Source organism: Cavia porcellus, unplaced genomic scaffold (assembly GCF_034190915.1).
Source record: "Cavia porcellus strain 051 isolate PalLab524CR breed Dunkin Hartley unplaced genomic scaffold, mCavPor4.1 scaffold_3, whole genome shotgun sequence".
NCBI lineage: Eukaryota > Metazoa > Chordata > Mammalia > Rodentia > Caviidae > Cavia > Cavia porcellus.
In genome coordinates this window covers 90,244,508-90,268,498 of record NW_026947486.1, presented here as the reverse complement: position 1 = coordinate 90,268,498, position 23,991 = coordinate 90,244,508, and the positions used below count along the sequence as shown (strand labels likewise).

At 35.0% G+C, this 23,991-nt stretch overlaps 1 pseudogene; it reads right to left on the bottom strand.

Moving 5' to 3' along the window:
- Positions 1 to 8,464, bottom strand: part of LOC100728116 (small ribosomal subunit protein uS5-like) — a 59,589-nt pseudogene extending 51,125 nt beyond the window's left edge.
- Positions 8,465 to 23,991: the final 15,527 nt, after the last annotated feature.

Genomic DNA, 23,991 nt, shown 5'->3' with positions numbered 1-23,991 from the left:
AAATTTATACCATAAGGACAGAAAAGAGGGAAATTATTACAGATCCCATGGAAATTCAAAAGATCATGATTACCTGCTTTGAAAATATTTACTCACATAGTGTGGAAAACACAGAGGAAATGCACAGATTTCTGGAAACATATGAACTACCAAAGATCAAACAAGAAGATATAGAGATATGGAGTAAGCCAATATCAGCTATTTAAATTGAAAATGTGACTAAGAAGTTACCAACATAGAAAAGCTCAGGTCCTGATGGATTTAGGTCTGAATTCTATAAGATTTTTAGAGAAGCTTTGATGCCAATACCCCTTAAAATCTTCAATGAAATTGAAAAGGAAGTAAACTTCCCCAAATCATTCCTGAAGGCAAGAATTACTCTGATACCAAAACCAGAGAAAGACCTAATTCAAAAGCAGGACTACAGGCCAAACTCACTAATGACCATTGATGCAAAGATTCTCAATAAAATCCTGGCAGTAGAATGCAGCAAATCATCAAGAATATTACACATAATGACCAAGTGGGATTCATTTCAGGAATGCAGGGATGGCTCAACATATGTAAATCAGTAATTGTGATACACCACATCACAGAGCCAAGAATAAAAACCACATGTTCATATCAACTGATGTACAGAAAGCTTTCAGTAAAGTTCAACACATGTTCATGATAAAAACACTTTAGAATCTCAGAATACATGGTGTCTATCTCAATCTTATAAAGGCCATCTATGACAAACAAACAGTCAATATTATACAAAATGGACAAAAACTGAAAGCTTTCAACTCTAAAATCAGGAAAAGACAAAGATGTTCATGATCACTACTCCTATTTAATAGAGTTCTGAAAATGCTAATCAGGGAAATCAGACAAGAAACAGAAATAAAAAGAATAAAGATAGGAGAGGAAAAAGTTAAATTATCATTATTTGCAGATGACGTTACTCTATATAGAAGACCCAAAAACTCCATTAAAAAACTAGTAGAAGTAAACAAATTCATCATTCAGTGTAGCTGGATACAACGTCAATGCTCAAAAATTGCTACCATTCCTGTGTACAAACAGAAAACTCACCTAGAGAAATTGTGAAAATTTTGCCTTACACAATAGGATCCAAAAACATGAAATAGTTCAGAATCAACCTAAGTAAGAATGTAAAAGAACTATATGCTGATAATTGTGCTATGCTTTAAAAAAAAAAAAAAAAGAAGAAGATTGAAGAGAGTCGTAGAAAATGGAAGGACATTCATTGCTGTTGGTTGGCAAGAACCAAAATTGTGAAAATGGCCATACTCCAAAAGTATTATACAGATTTAAAGCAATCTCAATCAAGATACCATTAACATGCTTCACAGATCTAGAGAAAACACTCCTAAATTCTTTTGGAAACAGAAGAAACCTAGAATAACAAAGGCAATTCAGGACAACAAAGAAAAGGGAGGAGGCATCACAATTCTTGAGTTGAAACTATGCCACAGAGCTGCAATTATAAAATCAGCACGGTACTGGCAAAAAAAAATAGCCCTGAGGATCAATGGAATAGATTAGAAGAAGCAAGCACAAGTACAAAGACACTCACCCACCTGATATTTGACGAAGGGGCTAAACATGTTTCCTGAAAGAAGGATAGCCTCTTTAATAGTGTTGGAAGAATCGGCTCTTCACATGCTGAAGCCTGAAACTAGATCCATACTTATCACCATGCACAAATCTAAAGTGTAAATGGATCATAAACATAAATATTAAAACCGAACCATTAAATCTACTGGAAGACAAGGTAGACAGAAGTCTTGAAACATAGGAGTACTCAGAGAATTCATGAAGGAAACACAAACTGCATGGGAATCACTTCAAAGAATCAACAAATGGGATCTTATATTATTGAAAAAGTTTCACACTTCAAAAGAAATCACCAACAGAGTGTAAAGAAAACCCTCAGAATGGGAAAGAATTTTATCCAGCAACCCCTTTGACAAAGGACTTATATCCACAATATATACAGAATTGAAAAACATCAAGTGCCCCAAATTCAAATCTGTCTTCAAAAATAGGCATCTGATATGAATACACATTTTTCACATGAAGATATACAAATGGCAAATAAATACATGAAAAAATGTTCACTATCACTGGTCATTCAAGAAATGCAAATTAAAACAACGTTGAAATTACATCTCATTCCAGAAAGAATTGCTGCCACCAAAAAAATGAACTGATAACACATGTGGGCAAAGCTGTGGGAAGAATGAACATTGATCCACTGTTGGTGTGAGTGTAGACTGGTGCAACCACTATGGAAATAACAATGGAGATTTCTCAGAAGACTAGGATTGGAATTCCCATTCAATTCTAGCTATAGCCCTCTGTCATATTTTCCCAGAAAAACTGAAAAAGTCATATCACAGTGATATATGTACAATCTGTGTTCATAGCAACACAATTTGTAATAGCTAAATCTTGGAAACAACTAAAATGCACATCAAAAACAGAGTGGATGAAAAAGATGTTGAATTTTTATGCAGTGGAATATTACTCAGCTATAAAAAGGATGATCTTGAGGTCTTTTTAGGTAAATGGGGACAACTTGAGACTACCCTTATAAGTGAAATAAATACAAATCATAATTATAAATATCACAATTTGTCCCTAGTGTAAAAATTAATAAGAAATGTAGGAGTAATAAAACCCAAAATGTGTAATTGCTATTGTAAAAAAGAGAAGAAAAGCAAGTTATCTAAAGGGTATAACTGCACATGTGTTTAAGTCTGCAGGATCAATGACCATATTACTAAGTTTTTGTTGGATTGCTGAACAGAAGTTTTTGCAGTCTTACTGTTTGAATGTCCACGTTGTATGCTTTCATTTTGTAACTTGTGCAACTATTTCTAAGAGGATAATATGTAATTTATTTGCTAGTGCTTTCATAATGTTTATTGTTTTGAAATTGTGTATTATTTATATCCTTTTGTGTTCTTTTCCTCTTCAAATAAATTTTAAAAATGAATGATCAGTTTCCTGTTCTTCTTCATATGCCTCCTCCTCTTCCTCTTCTTTTTTTTCTTCAAAATTGCTGTATGGAATTTTAATCATTGGAGGTAAACTATACAGATTTTGGAAGTTTTGTCAAAATTTTGGCATAAGATTATATGGCCAATCAGTGATGCAAGGGCATATATGCTAAAAAGTTTGAAAAGCTGGGACTTTCCCAGATACTCTACAGTTATGCTCAGTGCATCATTATTCAACATAGCCAACAGAAGGAAACAACTCATATTGCTATCAACAGATGAATAAATGAAAACAAATTGTGGTTACATATACCAATAATTATCCAGAGTTAAAAGGAGTAAAATTTGAACACATGCTTTCAATATATGAATCCAAAAATCCATAAATCAATCAAATAAACAACATATACACACACACACATACATATGATTCCACATTTTGGAGGCACATCAAAAGAGGCAGAAAAAATTTTATTTAGAGATTAATTGGGTCGGGGAATGGAAAGCAAATGAGAGTTAATATTTAATGAGTCTGATGAGTATGCTTCTGAGTATAATTAATGCCACTAACCAATGCACTTAAATGTTTAAAAGGTAATTTAAAAACTTGAATCCCTCATCCAATATAAAATATGGTTAATAGAATCTAATCTATTACAACAACTTTTGCTTTAAATAAATGCACCTAGGAAGACACTCAAATTGGTTAACCTCATTGCCTGAAGAAACATATACATATGTAACTCATTGGTCAGGATACACTGCTTTACCTAATTCTAAAATATGATGCCTTACATGATTTCCATGGCCTTGCCCATAGAAAATAATAACTAAAATGGCTTGTAATATTCAATAAAAACAAAGGTAAAGAAAAATGATACTATAATAACACATGTATGTATCCATTTTTAATATTATAATTGAAATTGTATTCACCCCATATTATAAAATTTGCAGATGTTTAAACATGTAACAAACTAACCTTTCCATAGATATATGATAACTGACCATTGGTATGTAACTAATAGAACATATAAATAACAATATAATTATTACAATGTAATGTAATAATAATTCAAGAACACAATCATTATTGTTACCTTGTTTTCAATAGAAGAATTTCCTGAATCTTGGTGTGTCAAATTTTCTTCTTCTGTTTTTACTATCGACTTTTTTCTAATTCTGCTTTCTTTGCAGAGTTGAAGAAAACCCAAATGAACCCAAATGAAATATAAAATATATTGTAATGAGTTTCATGCAATGAATTATGTACCATTTTTGAAAAACTGTACCTTTCTGTGAACTTCAAAAAGAAGAGGAAAGGAAAAGTCAAATACATTGACTATTCTATCAGACTTTTAACTGCAAATTTTAATGCCAAGAAACACCATTATAAAGTATTCAATGAGAAGGTTTGAACAGTACAACAGATGAACGGCTAGCTCCTGTAATGTCAACATTGTGCAGGTTGAGGCAGGAGGACTGCAAGTTCAAGCACAACCTAGAAAACACAAGGAACATCTGTTTCAAAATAAAAAGTAAAAGAAGACTGTAGGCCTTAGAATCATCGAAGAAAAATGTATGAAGTAATATTGGAACTGTTTTTCAGGTGAGGCAGAAGTGTACATTATGTATGTAAAACATTATTGCTTACCAATTACAAAGCTGGTTCTGTGTTCTTCTTAGGTCACAAGCAAAGAAATCAAAGTAAGAATCAGAAAATGGGACTGAATCAGACCACAAAGCACCTGAGTAGCAAAAAGCAAAGCAAAACATAAAATGAAAAGAAAATAGAATGGGGGAAAATCTGCCTGCTCTTTCTCAGAGTGATGACTAATATCTGGAATATAAAAGAATTCAAAAAAGATTAAACCAGCCAAAATTAAAGATCCAGTCAACAAATGAACAGAAACTTCACAGAGAAAGAAATACAGAAAGAAAAACAATACATACTAGGATGGTTGTGATGAAAAGGGAGCCTTCTTTCCCTGTTGATAAAAACGTAAACTAGTACAAATATTACAAAAATGAGTATGGAGATTTCTCAAAGAACAGAACTTAGAAATTGCATATGACCCAACCATCCTCATGGTAAAAATATTTCCCACAAAGAATAAGGTATTGTACTACAGCCTTACTTGCATATCAATGTTTATAGTGGCACAATTTGTAAAAAGCTTAATCCTGCAAAAAGACTGTATACTGGTTAAGGAAAATGTTTTATCTGCATGTAAAGGGATAGTGTCCTGCCAAAAAATTAACAGATTTTAGACAGCTGTAGGAAAATAGATGTGCCTGGAAAATATGTGAATTGAAATAAACCAGATTCAAAAGCTTAAATAGCATGTGGCATCTTTCACTGACTTGTTGCAAAGTACAAACAAAGGAATAAGAAAGATGGACAAAACAGTGCAAGGGGATTGATCTCTTGCTGGACGAATTTGGTTGAAGGGTTAAAAAGAGTGAGAGGTGAGCAAGGGAAGGGGAAATAAGTAAAATAAAGATATTCCATGTTCAAGAAAATAACAAGCTCAATTACAGTAATTACTATATGCCATAACACTAGATAAGATTCATAATTTCAATGAGAATAAAAATGAGATGGAAGAATCAAACAATCAGGGAGCGAGAAGAAGAAGGAGAATAAAAAGAGAAAGATGATGTGTGATGTATATGTATCCACTCCCCAAGGTGACTATAAATCGCAGGAACAACAAATATGTACTAATAAAATAAAAATCTTTACAAAAAAATCGCAACGGCCACAGCAAATATAGAATGGAAAACGTTGTTTAATAAGTATGGAAGACTGTGAGTTTTATAAGAAGAAATATTTCTGTAGATTAGCAGCAAAAACAGGTGAATTTAGTTAACACGCCAAAGCTATAAATTTCAATTATATTAATCTAGATATAATAGACTGCTATAAATGGTAAATTAGGCTCATTTTTAGAAAAGTAGATGAAAGTTCAGAACACAATATAAAGGAAATAAAGCAGACACAGAAGATTATATATAATATCGTGCATTTTATCTTATTTGACAGGTCCAAAATATACATAATTTAAAGATCAAAAGAAAGGACTGACGATAAGAAACTTGTTAGGAATCGTGCTGGAAAAACTGGCTTTCCACATGCAGAAGATTAAACTTTACAGATGTTTGTCATCATGCACTAAAGTGAAGTAAAAACGGATGAATGATGTAAATATTAATATACAACACTAAATATACTGGAAGAGATAATAGGTTGACATCTTGAAGACGTAAGTGTAGAGAGAAGTTTCATGAACATAAGCCAGGCCACACGGGAAGCACATGAAATGGGATCTCGCCTTATTAAAATTTTTACACAACAAAAGAAATCACTAGCAAAGTGAAAAGACAATCTTCAATGGGAAAAATTTATAGCCAGTTTTCTCTCAGACAAATGACCTATATCAAGAGGATATAAAGAATTGAAAATATCAGGCATCCTAAATTCAAAGACCCAATCCAAAAAAATGGGCATCTGACATGAATAGGCACTTCTGAGATAAAGGAATACAAATAGTAATTAAATGTATGAAAAAATGTTTGGTGTGATTGGTCATTTAAGGGAGGCAAATTAAAACTACTGTGAGATTACGTCTCACTCCAGAAAGAAAGAGTATCATCAAGAAAATGTCTAATAAGAAATGTTGGTGGGGCTGTGGGGGAATAGGAACTCTTCTCCACTTTCGGTGGGGTTGTAGATGAATTCAAGCACTCCGGAAATCAGTGTAGGGATTCCTCAATAAACTAGCATGGGTGTCACATTTGACCCAGCTGTTTCCCTCCTGAGTATCTTTCCAGAAAAATTGAAAACCCTGAGTAACAGCAACAGACATGCACTAAAGTTTATCCTAACATTTTGTAATAGCTAGATCTTGGAAACAACCCAAATGCCCATCAACTGAAAAATGGTTAAAAAAAATTACACAAACACATATTTATGTGTGTGTGTGTGTGTGTGTGTGTGCGTGTGTGTGTGTGTGTGTGTGTGTGTGTGTGTGTGTGCGTGTGTGAGGGAGAGAGAGAGATAGAGAGAGAGAGAGAGAGAGAGAGAGAGAGAGAGAGAGAGAGAGACAGAGACAGAGACAGAGACAGAGATAGTCAGAGAGAGATTAATACTAGGCCATAAAGATAAACATGAGATTTTATAGGTAAATAGAGGCATCATGATAATACAACTGTAAGTGAAATAAAGCCAATAGACATTTGTAAACAGAATACAGTCTCAGCAGAGTGAGAACCAGAAAAAGTAAACAATATTCAAATAGTACAACACATATTGTGACTAGGGAAGAAACTCTCCAAAGCAAAAATAAACAAACAAAAAACTGTGATGGGAGAAAGGTGGAAGCAAGGAAGGAAAAACTATACACAAACACAAGAGAATGAAGCTAGTTATACAGCGGGTTTCTTTTGGTTTATTGAGGGAAAAGTTTCATGCAAGAAATTTTCTGGACAGTGTTCCATGCCTGTATCTTGTACTTTGAAAAACTATTGTGTATATAATGATATGCAATGTGTTCACTATTGTTACTCTCATTCTAGCCTGTTTTATAACTGTGTTGTTGTTGTTTATTTTTATTTGAAAATAGAATCCTGGAGAAAGCCACTAAATTGCTCAGGGGGCAGTGGCTTAGTTACCACTGTGTATTAGGGACAGAGAGGAATAAAGTGCACTGTCCAGTCAGGGAGGTGGAGCCAGTCATTGAGGGATCTGTATGACAGTAAGAATCACAAAGCGTTGCTACAAGGAACTGTGACCAGTGGGAACAAAAGGTGGGAAAAGGACACAGGTGAGTTGTCAGACGCATTTCTCCCCACCACTGTCCTAAACTCTAGTGTGTTCTGGGTCTGTGTGCACTCTTCTGCCCATCCAAGGTCTACACTGATTTCTTTGTGAAGGGGTCTTTTCTGCTCTTTCGTCACTGAATTCACAGGGTGGAAACTGACTCTTTGTGAAACTGAACATCTGGGAAATGGAATCTCCAAGAAGAGAGAAAGAAATTTCAAGTCACTGTCCATGGGAGCTATTTCATGCTGACCCATAGAAGCCACTAAATACTCCAGGTATAACTGAAATTACAGAGGCATGACAACCTAGCATGTATAATCAGCATTCAGGAGGCTGAAGTAGGAGAATCATCATGAGCTCAAGGTCAACCTGGGCTACATAAGTGAGCTCAAAGCTAACTAAGTGTGTTCTCCTGCTGGACCACAGGGGACCAGTGAATTTGCTGTCCAGAAAAATCCTGAGTGGAACGGAGACGCAACTGCAAATGAGAAGCATGGGAAGCTGACACACGTGAATTGAGTGGGTCAAATGTTAGAGTTTTGGCAGAATCACAGATGGGGAACTGAGTTTGCTGAGGATGCTGTTTCTCAGAGAGAAGATCGCTGGCAACTCCACATTCTGAGAACATCTGCGGCTCCTGAAAACAGCCCTTCTATGATTGCTTTGTCAGGGGATGTGTGTGTGTGTGTGTGTGGTTTTTCAGTTGTTTGATTTTTTTGGCTATAGGCATTGTATATATGTCTCATCGCTACAGCAATATGTATACATTTTCTAAGGATTTGTATAAAACACACCAGGTAAGTAATTTCCATATGCCTACTTCAAACGTTATTTCTGAATATTATCTAAACTTACTTGACCATTAGTCCAATAGTTGGATACAAACTTCCATTTCACCTCTGCTTTCCCATACACAAATCTTATTCTTCCTTATCTGTGTTATTTTGCCCTCACACCTTATCTCTGAGCTCTTCCATCCTAGTTTTTGTTACTTGTCTTTTCCTATCCCTTTCTATGTAGTCCATTCTTTTATACATAAGCTATTAAGATAAATCTAAATGCCACAGCATGTTGCCATTTTACTCCAGGTTTCCCCTTCACCAGAGGTGCCTTCATACCTTTTGTTTCTAGAATTAGTGTTTCTGTTATGGTACTTACTGGACTAAGTCTCTCTGTATCTCTTCCACTATCAGTTTAAAACCTCTCACCCAAGTCTCTTCTAACTTAGCCTCTCACACACTAATAATTCTTCCCACTTTCCCTTAACTTTCTTGTTCATGACAGCTATTACAAAAAATACAATTTAATTTTTCCTTTTATATTTTAGCATGTATAAGTTCATGAGCAATTGTATATGAATGAGAATGGTCACTCTTCTTTCTATACACTGACCAACAGATTTTTCATCATCTAAAGTCATTGTTTTAGTCTTTTAACACAGTTTCTGCTGGTTTATAAACTAGATACTATCACCTTGAAGACTTTCCTGCTTTCTACTCATAAATTACGCACTTTCCCTCTACTGCCACACGTATCTTTCCAAATTCCCTTGATCTTTCCAGGTACAAAAATAGTATCATCAAAAACTATTCCTTCTTTCATTCACTTTGTTACTTTTTAGTCTCCTTCAGTTTTTTCTAAAATTTTGTTCTTTCTTTTTAAAAATTCATTTTTCTCTGTTATCTTCTCTTATCTCCCAGACCTTTCTCTACCTTAACTACATCTTTGTATTCCTGAGTTACTGAAAGGTTATAAAACTTGCAAAACAAGTTTAGCACTACACTATCTCCAAAGTATATATCAAGATATGATTGATTCTCTGGATGTTAATGTTTCTGGAAACTGTTGCTTGCTATTCAGTTCTCATTGTTTTAATCATTATTGTTTAAGTAAACTAAGTAGGTATCTGTGCACTAAATCTCACCCAAAGCTAGAGCCACATCACAGGAAGAAATGCACTCACTAAAGAGATCTGTAGTACAGTGGCACATATTATAAACCCTACTGATAGGAAACATTTAAACAAATACAAGAATCTTGAGGAAAAAGAAGAAAAATGATGCCTCAAAAATTGATGAATGTGCAAGAGATCTTATCATGAGGACCACATTGCACGGAAATCTCAGGCAAAGACCTCAAAATCAAAATGTTCGAAGAGAGTAGAGAAGAATATATAAAAATTTACCAGTATACTCCATGACCTCAAAGAGAATATATGCAGATAAATGATATAATTAATTTATAATGTTATCAGAGACTAAAGAACACATAAAAACTGAATTAAAGACAATGACAAGGAATATTAAGGACCACTTTAGTAAAGATTTAGCCTGGCAGGTGGCACACGTGTCTGATCTCAGCACTTGGGTAACTGAGACACGAGAATTGCCATGAATTCAAGACAAGCCTGGGCTACATAAATGAATCCAAGTCCAAAACAAACAGACAGACAAAATAAGAGCTACAGACTCTAGCCAAGTGAGGTGGTTTAAGCCTCTAATACAGCTTCCAGAGGCTGAGGAAGGCAGACACAAGTTCAAGCCCAGCCTTGGAAGCACAAAGACTGACAAAAACACAATTAAAATAATAATAATAAAAAATGAAAAAAAATGATGTATAGGGCTGGAGATGAGATCAGTGTGAAGGTTCTGAGTTTCATGTTACGGCCAAAAAAAAAAAAATAGTGGTTATGGGAAGGAATCAAACAGAATTCCTGGGAATTCAAAAAATATTGGAAAGACACACCTGTAGATAATACAAATCATGGAGACTCTATCAGGATCTGATGACATGAATAGTGTCACTAATACTTTGGTACTCACCAGTAGTTGCTCTTGGAAGCATAGGTATCAACTACAAACTGTTTTGCTGAAATGGGGTAGCAAATTACCAGACAGTAAACACCGATAAGTTCTAATTTATCTGTTAAGCACTGAACAAATAATGAACAAGAGAATGAACTTTTGCATCAAAATGTATCAATTAGCAAGTGCAGTAAGTTTCAAATTGCTTGCATACCAATGATGACTTTAGTAGCGCACTTACTCAGTGATGCTCTAAAAACAAAAATCCATGAAAGGTGGATACGCGTGCTAGGTGAATCTAAAATATCAAACAAATTAATTGCTGTGTCAAAGAATTGTTGGAAAATGAAACTAAAGTTATAAAAGTCTATTAGTTATTATCATTGCAGACAATATTCCAAATCCGAAAACTTTATTGAACACTCAAGTGAATGAGGTATTTAGGACCCCGAATAGATATGGTCAGAAAGGAACGCCATGAAACTTCGTAGTCAAAATTCTAGAAAGTCGTACTAAAGACAGAATGAAAGCCATTAACGGCTGATGTCACCAAGGTCTCTGGAAGTACTTCCTCAGAGAGTGGAGGCGGCGGAGGCCGAGGCCGCAGAGGCAGAGGAGGCCCCTGGCATTTGTACCGTGTATCATGGCTGACAGAAGACATGAAAGTTGGTCTGATGGACAACATGACAACCAAAGACTTCCCAGAAAACGAGGGCCACTTAAGAGTCATCCCAGTGATGGCTACCGTACCGTAGTTAACATTGTGCCATGGCAAACACCACTGCTGGGAAGCAAAGGACCACTACTAAAGACACCACCACTGCTTGGTGAGAAACCACCATTACTTGCTACAAAACCATCCCTTCTAGGCAGATCTGGTGAAGGAAGCTACAATAGATATTACATTTTTCCAGGTTACCAAGAATATCAGAAGGCTCGCAGCTTTTCTAATGATACAAGAAGTACACCACCTAGGAGAAGAGTTGAATCTGGATGTCAGTGGTACAGATAGAGTCATTTGGCAAGACACCAGATTGCTTACAAAGACATGAGAGATGGCTTTAGAAGAAACCGTTCCTACTCTTCCCATTGTATGAATGATCAGTTTCCACACATAAGGAATCCTACTTTGTTCAGAGTGTCACCAGTAGGCCAACAGTTTTCTGTACAAAACAGAATTGTACCCTGTGTGGATAAAAGAAATTACTCTCCAGCCCAAAGCAAAATGTTATCTTTCCACCAGCCTAAACCTAGAAGCAAACAGCAGAATGGATTTTTCAGGACGGTGCAGAAAAATCTGATTAAAAAAGTTCCTTTCCTAGACAAGTGTATACACTTTGCTCTGAGCAAGAATTCACCTAAAATAGGTGTGCAGTGTGTTGAAGAACCACTCAAACATTCCATTTCAGAGTATCATGCATCTATTCAAGATTCCGAAAGACATGACATGTCGTCTAAGAGACAATATGATGTGAAAGACCTTCCAGAGATCGACTGCCACCTCAGAGTCATCCCAGTGATGGCTACCATACTGTAGTTAACATTGTGCAAAGGCAACCACTGTGAATCTAAGGACCACTAGTAAAGACACCACCTCTGCTTGGTACAAAACCACCATTACTTGGTACAAAACCATCTCTGCTATGCAGACCTGGTGAAGGAAGAATTGCTGGTTACCAAGAGTATGACAAGGGCCAAACATCTGCTCATGTTCAAAGAAGTGTTCCACCTCAGAAAGAACATGAAGCTGGCAACCAATGGTCAAGATATAATCCTGCTGCAAGACACCAGAGTTATTAAAAGGACAAGAGAGATAGCTATAGAAGACAAGGTCTCTACTCTTCTAATTATTCGAAATACCAGTCTCCTCATACAAAGGATCCTATATTTTTTGGAGAGTCACTCTTAGCTTTTTCTGTCAGTAGCAGGATGTGCACTAAAGTCCAAGGAGAAATTTACTTTTTTAAAAAGCCTCAGCATAGAAATGTAGAAAGAAAGGTCCTGTCATTGAAAACATCAAGATATACTGTTCTCCCAGGTTCTGAAACACCTACTTCCTCAAAGGTGTTAGACAAACCCAGCAGGCTAACTGAAAAGGAACTTGATGAAGCTGTAAGGGTGTGGGGGCAAAATGTCTGTGGCATCAGAGGAATGCAAGTTGTCTGGCATCTCTGAATTCGAGGTGGTACCTACAACACCATTATTCAGTACGCATCCAGTGGCACGAGAAACAGATGCAGAAGACAGCACATATGAAGATAATCAATGCAGCAGTCGCTTTAAATCAATAGAATCAATAGTCAAAGAGATTGAAGAAGTTTACCAACAATACAGTGCAACTGTTGGGATGTTGGTGAAAAAGTTGATTCAAAAGGATCCTTCACTAGAAAAGCCTATACAGTTTGCACTGAGTCGAAATTTACAAGAAATAGGCAACCAGCTTCTTAAAGAACTCAAAGATTACATTGCAGAGTATCACACTTCTCAACATACTGGACAGTCTTCTAAGGGGATATACTGGTCAGGCAGAAAAAAAGTATTTCATTATTTTACTCTTGCAATCTTAAAATCCTTAATGTATGGATTGTTTGCAATGGAGAGAAATATTTATGAGTTTTCCATATCAAATAAAGGTCTAATGCAGTCTGTTTAAACTGTTTGACTTAGAATTTTTTCCACATGTTATATCCATTGGTGGAAAGATATATATATATATATATATATATATATATATATATATATATATATGTTATCTTATATATATATCTATAATATATATGTTATCTATATATATATATATATATATATATATATATATATATATCTTCCACCCCCATAATGATGGTCAGTTAATTGTTTACACTTTGAAGAAGCCATCCTGGAGGGCAGTTTTCTATACTTACTCATGTTGCATAATCTCCCAAGAGTGTGATTCATTTGAACACATGAGTGTAATTTCCAGGTTAGAGATAATTCCACTTGAATAATGGTAGTCTTTTTACATTTCATAGTGAGTGATGCCATATGGGAATATTGGAATGCTGTTGTGTGATTTTTACTAACTTATTACTTGCTTGTCTTAAGATACATGGATTTTGATATGCTAAACATTTATCACAATAAAGTGGATAACTTAGTATCTTAGAGGATATTCCTTTTGAGAATAATTCTTATTCAAGTATTAACACAGAAATTAAAATCCCTGTAGTATATCAAAATAAAACCTTTTACTTAGTAAGTGAAGCCAGCACGTCCCTTCCATTAAAATAATGCTCAATTTTTTAACTACCCTGATTTCTTAGATCATGTAAAAACTAAGAGAAAGAGCAATCTGAGATGGAAACTGAGGAGCATTTGACAACCCTTTTGAGTAACTGTGGAAAAAATTTACATATATAAAAGTAATAGGATCTTGTTTTTATAAATCCAAATCCTCTACTTCAATGCTTGGATTGAAATTATTTACATATTTTGGAGAGTGAATTTTTAATCTTTTGAGTTCTTTGTTCTGGTGACACTGAGAAGTACTGGATCTGTCCGAAGTGTTCTTAATAATCACAGAATATTTAGGAATCTCATCTAGGATCACTGGGACAGCTCAATTATTTCCAGCAATGCAGTGGCACTGAACCAAAATTTGTAATTTACACTTAATCTTTCCTAAGTGTTCTTGGATAAAAACACAATAAAATAGACTGTGATCCCTGCACAGTACACTTTACCAAGAAGTCTGGGTAAGTAGTTCTTCATGACTGAGCCATCAAGTCACAAACTTATTAATAATTTTAACTAGGATCATTAGGACAGTTCACTGGTTTCCTAGTCTCTTCCAGCAACCCAGTGGCAGTGAGCCAAAATATATGATTTTGTGGCATTAGAAGAAATAATGTTTTACCACTAATTCTCTACTTTGTTCTTTTTGTCTTTCCATTTCCAAAGTTTTGATATCAATTTTAGTGTCCTTCTGACATTATGTAAAGAGCTCTTTCAAAGCACAATAAGATTATATTAAAAGTGAACATAGCAGTATGACTTTAAAGGATCTTATTCCTCAAAATAATTGTTATGCCGTTTCACTAATTAAGAAACTAATTTAAGGCAACTTACTATTTTTAAAGTTTTTCAAGTGAGATTATCTTGAACATTTATTTTTGCACATATGATTTTGTACTTCTCCTTGATAAAATATAAGTCAAGTGAAATTCCAAGATTAGGATAACCTAATAGATTGGCTCTCAAGCTGATGGTATAATGAAAACTTTTGCAACAAAGAGAATCTAAATAAATTCATGACCATTGTTATGGATTAAAATGTGGTAGTCAACTTAAAGCTAACTGAATTAAATCACCACTTTTCTGAGCTTGGATGCTCCCCCTGAGGAATGTTGTCAGCATAAATAGAAACATGGAGAAAGAGAAGAGAGGCTTTGGAAGGCTATGGTGCTTTTCATGACAGCCCTGATCTTTGTTTTTAGTGTGACTTCTTGGCTCCAGTGTAGAAACCTCAATCTGCCAGCACAGTTCCCTCACTTCACTGGCATAGATTCTAGCCTTTCCCAATGATCTTTGGGCCTTCCCAGCACAGATCCTTAAAAGAAACTGGCATGACTCATTTTTGTGGGCTCTAGACCTCCAGCTGGTCTTGTGGGAGGCACTGTCATGAGCTCTGGATCTTCTTCTAGATTCAAACGGGACATTGCTTTGGGATTCTGGCAGTTGATTAAATATTCTATGTCTTTGGTGTTGTGGATATATGTCTGACACATTCTTGTGTTAACTCGGAGTGACCACCATAAAATAATGTTATAAATTCCATGTGCTGATTTTAATCGTTCTCCTCAACCCCTGACTCTAACACAAATTGCTTCCAGGAGAGTAGGGTCATTGCTGTGTTGTTGCCTGATCGTGTGACTTATGAGCCTTGGAAATTAATTTAGAAAGACACTTAGAAACTAGCCAAAAAGACAGTCCCTGTATGCTGTGTACTCTTTTTCAGACTCTGGTTGGAACCTGAAAAATCATGGTACTGATGGAAATGCTGCCAGTTAAGACAAAATTTGGGATTCTTTTGTTGAGAGGACTGAAAAGAGTGACTGCTGGAGTACAGGCAATATATTGTGGTTTGGTTGAAAGTTGGTCTTCATTTTGTTTGTGTTTAGAGATGGCTGGAAATTTTAAGTGCAGTCTACTGTTGAGACAGTAGCAAGGTTGCTTTAGAGAGGTTCTGAGCAGACCTATGTGAGAAATTTAGAGAAAAGAGCCAGTAGAGTAATTTAAACATTTGGCCAGAAAGAAGGCTCTAGAAGAACTGTGGGATGTGGAGATGAAACAGAGGAAAGCAAATGTTTAGAAGAAAAAGACAATAGAAAAAATAAAGAGTATATTTAAATTTCAGGAGATCTTTATATTTTATTCTTGCCATGCCACATCAAAGTTGATGAAAACCAAGGACTCTCACTGTGATTGTTCTTATAGTTTAATTTCAGTGTTGTTTTATATGTCTATAACCAGGTTAATTAATCAAAGTGCTGTGTTTTAATGTTGAAATTTGGTTATCCTTTAAAGTCGTTTTGGTGCAGGTATAAATGTATAAAAAAACTATGTAGACGTAATTGTTGTATTTTGCAAATCTCAATAGGATAAGATATGGTAACTTTCACAAACCTGCCAGTAAAGACAATATTTTAAAGACATGTGTGAGGTTATTAAGTCCATAAGTGGTGGATTGTTATGGATTAAAAACTGGTGATTAATTTAATTGCAGCTGAATTAAATCACCATGGTGCTAAGCATAGATGTTCCACCTGAGGAAAATTGTCAGCACAAATAGAGACATGGAGATGGAGAAGGGAGACATTGAGGTGTTGTAGGTTTAACTAAGTGTTGCTGTTTGAGCCTTTGTTTCTTCTGGGAAAGCTCTGGTCCTTACATTGAGCATTGCTTCCTGGCTCTGGAGGGGAAGACACGTGCTGCTTAATCTCCGGGATGAACTCATCATGTTGGCTTTCTGGCATGAAGTGGAATGTGCTTATTGTTGGAGTGGTAGGGGACCTCTGTATCACTGAGGATGGCTGTCGTAAGTTCAGCACAGCCCTGAACTTTGTTTTGAGAATTCTAAGCTTCAGCATTGAACCCCCAAAATACCAGTACAGCTGCTTCACCTTGCTGACATAAATTTTCTAGCTTTTACTGCTATCCTTAGGGCCTTCCCTGCACAGATTCTTAGAGACTGGCATGAGTTCCTTTTTAGGGAATTGTGGGAGGCAATGTAATGAGCTCCAGGATTTCATCTAGACTCATATAGAGCCTTGCTCTGGGATTCAGGCCCTTGATTAAATATTGTATGTCTTTGGTGTTGTGGATAGATGTCCTAACCTTTCTTGTGTTAATTCTGGGTGACCATCATAAAATAATGTTATAAATTTCATGTCCTGATTCTAATTGTTCTCCTCACAACACCTGACTACAACAACCACCAAAACCAGCACTGGAGATAATACTCATAAAATATATAAACAGACAGCAAGGCACATATCCTCACAGTCCAAAGGACATAACACACCAAACTGGAAGAGTAGTTAAACAAAATGAAAGAGAAGTAAGCAACAATGAAAAATTAACACAGCAATAGGAATGACACAGACTGTCACCCTGGAACAACAACAACAACAACAACAAAAACCCTAATTGTATGCTTCATGTGTGAGACCCACCTTGTCCTTTAAAAAAGCAAACAGACATAAACTAAAAAAAAGAAATTTTGGGAAAACATTCTCCAGGTAACCAGTACAGAAAAAGAAAATGACAGATTATAGATTCTAATTTCACACAAAGTAGACTTCAATCAAAACTGATCATCAGAAGAGACAAAGAAGGTCACACTACATATTGGGAAAGACAGTAGTTCACTAGGAGGAAATAATTTTAAATACATATGTACAAAATTTGCTACACACAATCAATGAAAGAGAAACTACTAGGTATAAAAGGCCAAAAAAAAAAAAAAAACATATACACACCAATACATTCACAGTGGAAGACTCCAATACCACTCTTCACAAATAGTTCATCCAATAAAATCTCAAAACACTTTAAAGTTTACAAGCATAGATGGACATCTGTGTAGACATACACATGCAGAATCACACAAACATAAGTAATGTGTTCATTTGTAAAGCTATGGAAGAATCATGATAATCTCTGGAGAAAAATCTTTGATTAGTACTGTTGAAAAATGCTAAAAAAGAAGCAAAAATTATATACAATGAGTAATACACATCAGTAGATGCACATGTTGTGAAAGAAAATACATCTTTATTTCTCTAATTCTAAGTCATATAATTTATGGTATTTTATTGTGGATTGATCAGACCCACAACCCCCAAATGTATGGATAGCAAAGGTTTAAATAAAAGAAGTGATTGATATGACATTAGGGATCCAGGAGAATCAAATCCTCTTGCAGAATTTAAGATTTTCTGTCGCCTGAGACAAGGAATTTCTCTGGGAAGGCCGTATTTATTTGGTTTTCAAAAAAAGGGTGGAGATACTGAGAAAAACTCATCAGAACCTTTGGAGTCACTTTAGATACTCTTTGAAGCAGCAGATTATGATTATTGAGGAGAACTATACTATTCCATGTTGATATTTATTGCAGGAATGGAACCTGTGGCTAAAATCTAGATTTTGGTAGTAGATTTTGGATCCATGCGTCCTTAGTTGTGGCTCTATCTTGTCCTTTGAAGGATCATGGCATCCAGTCCATTATAAGCCTCAGTCAGTGCCAGTGATTCATAGCGTTTCACTTACTATTAATCGGCTGCCGATCTCCAGACAATGGATTTATGCCTTGGACACACTCACAAGTAAACGTGGAAAGCCAATTGGTTAATTTTAAATCCTGCTCAGAGCAGCTTTGTAGTGACCTCCATCACTAACACACAAATAATTTAGTATATTTTTAAATTCAGACAACAGACAAATAACTATTTTCAGTGCTGGCAATGATGAGTCTTTTACATGTAACTTCTCATTTAAAGGCCACAGTGTCCAATCAACATAGGAATATTTTAATCCTTGATTTTACAATGAGCAAACTGATGCATAAAATAGTCACACAGTTAGAAAGTATGAAAACCAGAAGTTATATTGAAGGACTCTATCTAAAAGTATCATCTACTACACTGTGACTTTCTCCTCTAACAACCGAATATTTCATAAATAGTGATTTTGCACAGAGAAAAAGCTAGCTTTGAACACAATAGAACTGTATTTGAAATGTTTCACTTTTTAAATTAATAACTTTAAAATTGTTTCAAGTCTAAATATTGTATATTGTAATTGTTAACTTTATTTTTTATGATGAGTATCCTTCAAGTAATATAAAGCCATAATAATTCAGGTTAGTTTGCAAAATTTTTGAAAATCAGTGTAATATTGATCTTGTTTGGGGTCACTGTTCATCTTTGGCATCACTAAAATCTTCGCTAACTGCTAATTACTGCAAAATCACAATCTTCTGAATCTTTGCTGCTCACTGCAATTTAAAAATATACTAAATTATTTGAAATTTACAAAAGAAATGAAATTCACTAAATACACCAATTGATTTCACATTAGAACTTTGGTAACCAACACATGAATACATATGGCATCATAAAGCAGTGTTTGCAAACCAATGGCACATTTGCCAAAGAATGCTGTCTACATTGCTGAAAGATCTAAAAGGTTTACAATCTCTATCATATGGAATACACCAGTAAATGACTTAGGTGGTACAGGTTTTAAAATCCTACACCCAAAATCTGAAATCTGAAATTCTCCAAAATATAAAAACTTTCTGGATGTCTACATTTTCCCACAATTTGAAAATTTCATCTCTGACCACATGTAATAAGACACAGTAACAATTTAGGCTCAGCAGATATGTTATATAAAATTGCTTCACAATAAGTGTCTAAGAAAATATGTAGGAAATGTGGTTTTCCACACTTAATTTGTCTATTTTTTTTTATTTTTCTCTAATTCCTCTTGAATTCTGATCACATACAGATTTCCCTTTTTCTTCATTTTTCCCATCTCAGAATTTTCCTGAAGTTCAGTAAGCTTCCTTAAAAAACAATTTGAAATATTTTACAGGCATTTTGTATAACTCTATAGGGTCAAACATTTGAAATTAATTTTGTCCATTTTTGGCATCTTTTCTCTGGATCCACACAGATGTGTGTTGATATCTATGCATTCAAGGAGGAGTTACTTATTCTAGTCTTTTCAGTCTGAATACCTGGAAACAACTTCCAGTAGAAACCCTAATTTGGAGCAGATCACTCATTGGGATCTATCTCTATGCCTACTCATTACACCAATAACTCTTAACACACTAGGCAATTCCCTAAGCCAGGACTGCCACTGTTGTCAAACTATTGAACTGTGATTTCAAGCCCACAAACATTGATACAGTGTTGGGCCAGAATCACATGATCCAGGATATAAAACTTTTTTATTGATACAGATTATTCATACTCAAAGGCAGCTATTGTTGAATGGTTTGAATGGATGAGGAGAGGAAGACACAGTTAATGTAAAGCTCTCTTTCTACCTTTTTCAATAAACCCAGTCTTATTGTTATGATTTAACCACATACTATATAATCTTTTGCCTAGTTTCATTTGTTATTATGAAGATTTTTGTTTTGTGAGAATGTGTGCATATTTGCACAAGTTGATGTTCCAGAACAGGGAAATTTGAGAGTCCTAAAGAGTCATCTTGCTTTGCCCACTTAGTAGTCTTTGCTTCTTTCTCTGTAACCAAACTCTTTCTTTTCCCTTGATGACATTAAAATTCTTCTTCTTTTATCCACCCTTTCGAGGAATTTCTTTTATTTAGTCCTTAACAGTGGGCTTCCTCAGTTCTTTATTCTGGTACTTTTTTTCTTTAGTGGTTTATATCTCCATTTAGTCTTATCAAAGTAGCAGCATGTTGTTTTTCATTCAAATCCATAGGAAGGAATATGAAATTTCTCAGTGTTACATCACAGAAAACAAATAGGTTGGCAAGGATACCCAAATAGGGACAGAAATTTTGAAGAACAGTGCAGTCCTGAAGTGAATCCAGGTAATTTTCTATTTGTTATTTTTTGTGCACAGTCTTGGAAAAACCGTGAGAAAAATCTAAGAAGCCATGAAAATCAAGACCTGAAGATGCACCTATATGTCCATATAATTGCCATACACTTAAAAATACAGAGCCAGCATTCATTGAGTAAGATATGGTTTGATCAATTAGGAAACAAATGAGTTAACACTTTCAAAGGAGATTCAAACTCCTTTGAATCAGGAGATTCAAACTAAATGAAGTTGTTAGAAACCAGCCATACTCAGTTGGTATGGTCACAGGTAAGGTCTCAGGTAAGGGAAGGAAAGGAACCTACTTAGGGTTATGGTAAACACAAACACAGGAATAAAATATCCCACCCCTGAGACAAAGACAGCGGAGTTGGAGTTTCAGTATGATTGAGAGTAAAAGCTGCAGGAAATGCATAAAATAGCCTTTTTGTTATCAAACTGTAGGGGAGTAAAAAATAAAGCATTTAGGTTTTTTCTCAAATTACAGTCACCCTGACTGATGTGAGGGAGACTGCTTGTGTTTTATACAGGGAGGAAGTATCTCATGCAAGATCAGCCAATCATAGCATTCCTATGGAGAACTAAACAGCCTCTAGAGTGCTATGAAAAACTCTGAAAGGTCCCTTCCAATTTGTATGCAGGGATCAGCAGCGTAAATCTTTAATTAAACCAGTTTATCATTTAGGGTGTACTCAGAAGGATCAATGTCATCAGAATGGAGAAGAATACCAGCACACCATATTTCTTTATTTCTTATTTTTATATTTTTATTTTAATATAAAGAGGATAATATCCAGAAAAATAAAACCAAGCAAAACAAATCAGCGTGGGTGATACAGGATTTCAGACCCTCACAAAATCAACAATAGTAACCATAATGCCTTTTGTTGTCTTCAAGATAGCTGCAAATATCTTCAGACATATTAAAAGTTGAACAGAAAAGAACAGAACAGAAACAATAAAAACAAAGCAATGAATGCAATAAAGGACTTCTAAACAAGGCAATAGTGAATTGAAAATGGCTACCATAATACATCTTGCTGTCTTTTAAATGGCTGCTCACGCCATCAGATTTAACAGAACAAAACAAGAGAGAATAAAACCCAACCCAACAAAACTGTGAAAATGATATGGTTTCCAGGTGGAGATGGATTCCTTGTGAGGCATTGTTCTCTCTCTATGTCTGCAGTTCATAAATAGCACTGACTCACAGAGTGAGGCTTGGGTCTGGCTGTCCTCATCCAGCACCTATCGGTGCAAAGGACTGGTTTACAGGTGGGGATCACTGCAAGATGAGGCCTAGTTTTCTTTTTAAAAAAAAATTTTATTTAAAAAGAAAAAAAAAACATTAAAAGGGTACAAGTAATATTGAATTTAAAAATATACAGTAAGAAATCACTAGTTAATAGATTATATATTGTCATTTTAGAAATAGTTGTTTAAATTACAAAATTAAAGTATACAAAGTGGACATTCAAACACTGAGACTGCAAACAGTTGTGTTCAATGATACAAGAAAAAGTCATATGGTTATCTATCTTACACACCTAAACACACTTGCAGTTGTATGTTTTAGAGCACTTTCTTTTGCACTCTTTTTTACAATAACATTTAAACATTTTGGGTTTAATTACTTGCACAATTCTTATTACTTTTTTTGGAGGAGAATAAAACCAAGTGTGACAAAACAAAGCAGTCAGTCAAAACAAAGATAGACATAGTACATGATATAAAAACAGAATACAAGGTAATCAACAATGGTTACCATAATGCCTCTTGCTACCTTAAAAAGAATTGCCTGTATTATCAGGTATAATAAAATTGAACAAAGTACAGAACAAAACCAATAAAACCTAAACATTGGAGACATTACTGGATTTTAAAAGAAGATAATAGTCAAACCAGAATGGGCATAATAATGAATCTTATTGCCTTCGCCCTCAAACTTGATACTATCAAACAGAACAGAATAGAGTACAATCAGTCAAAACAAGATGGTGAGAGCAAAACAGGGCTTCAAATCATGTCAATAGGAAACCAAAAATGTTACTATAATATATCCTGCTACTATAAAAAATTTTTCCCTTAATTAACAAAATAATTAAATAAATTAACAAATAAGGAAGATATTGAGACAAAAAGGACATAGCATCATAACCCTACAGGTCAGAACAGAACAATTTAAGCAACATAGTTTTGCACCACAAGATAATCCGACTTAAAAGTAGTTACCATAGTGCGTCTTTCCTTTAATATTTGAGTATAACTACGCATACTATATCATCAAACATATCAGGATAGTGTGTAACCATTCAAGAGGATGAAAGTATTACAGAGGGTATTTAGAACCAGCTAACAGAAAACAAACAATGATTTATATATTATATCTTTGCCTATAAAAATTTTGTATATACTATCACATATAATAAAATTCTGTAAGATACAACATGATAAAAGGAATGGAACAAAAGAAAAACAGTTTGTTGGAACTTCAAAACAAGATGATATTAAATCAGCAATAGCTAATATGATGTCTTGTTTTCTTCAAAATAGCTGTTCATATCATCACAGACAAGAATATCAAACAGCCCAGAATAAAACCATTCCAACTAATGACTTATAATGGAAACATTATAAGGCTTCAAAGCCATATAATCGGGAATCACGATTACCACATACTTTTATGTATTTATATCATTTCTTACACTAGGGAAACTATTCATTATTCATACATGTGAGTTTAATTTATTTCACTTATGTGCCCATTTATTTATAAATATCTCATTGTGACCCTTCTTTATAGCTGTGTAGTACTCCATTGTATAAAAATACCATGACTTTTTTATCCATTCCTCAGTTGATGGGCAGTTAGGTTGTTTCCAAGATATGGCAAATACAAATTGTGCTGCTATAAACATGGGTGCGCATGTATCACTGTGGTATGATGTTTTCGTTCTTCAGGGAATATGCCTATAAGTGGAATAGCTAGAACAAATGGGACTTCCAATCCCAGCTTTTTGAGAAACCTCCAGACTGACCTCCACAATGGTTGCACCAGTCTACACTCCCATCAACAGTGCAGGAGAGGTCCTTTTCCACCACAGCCTCTCCAGCACTTGTTGTTGTTGGTTTTCTTGATCCTGGCCATTCTTTCAGGAGTGAGGTGAAATCTCAGGGTGGCTTTAATTTGCATTTCTCTAATGAGTTAGGATGATGAACATTTTTTT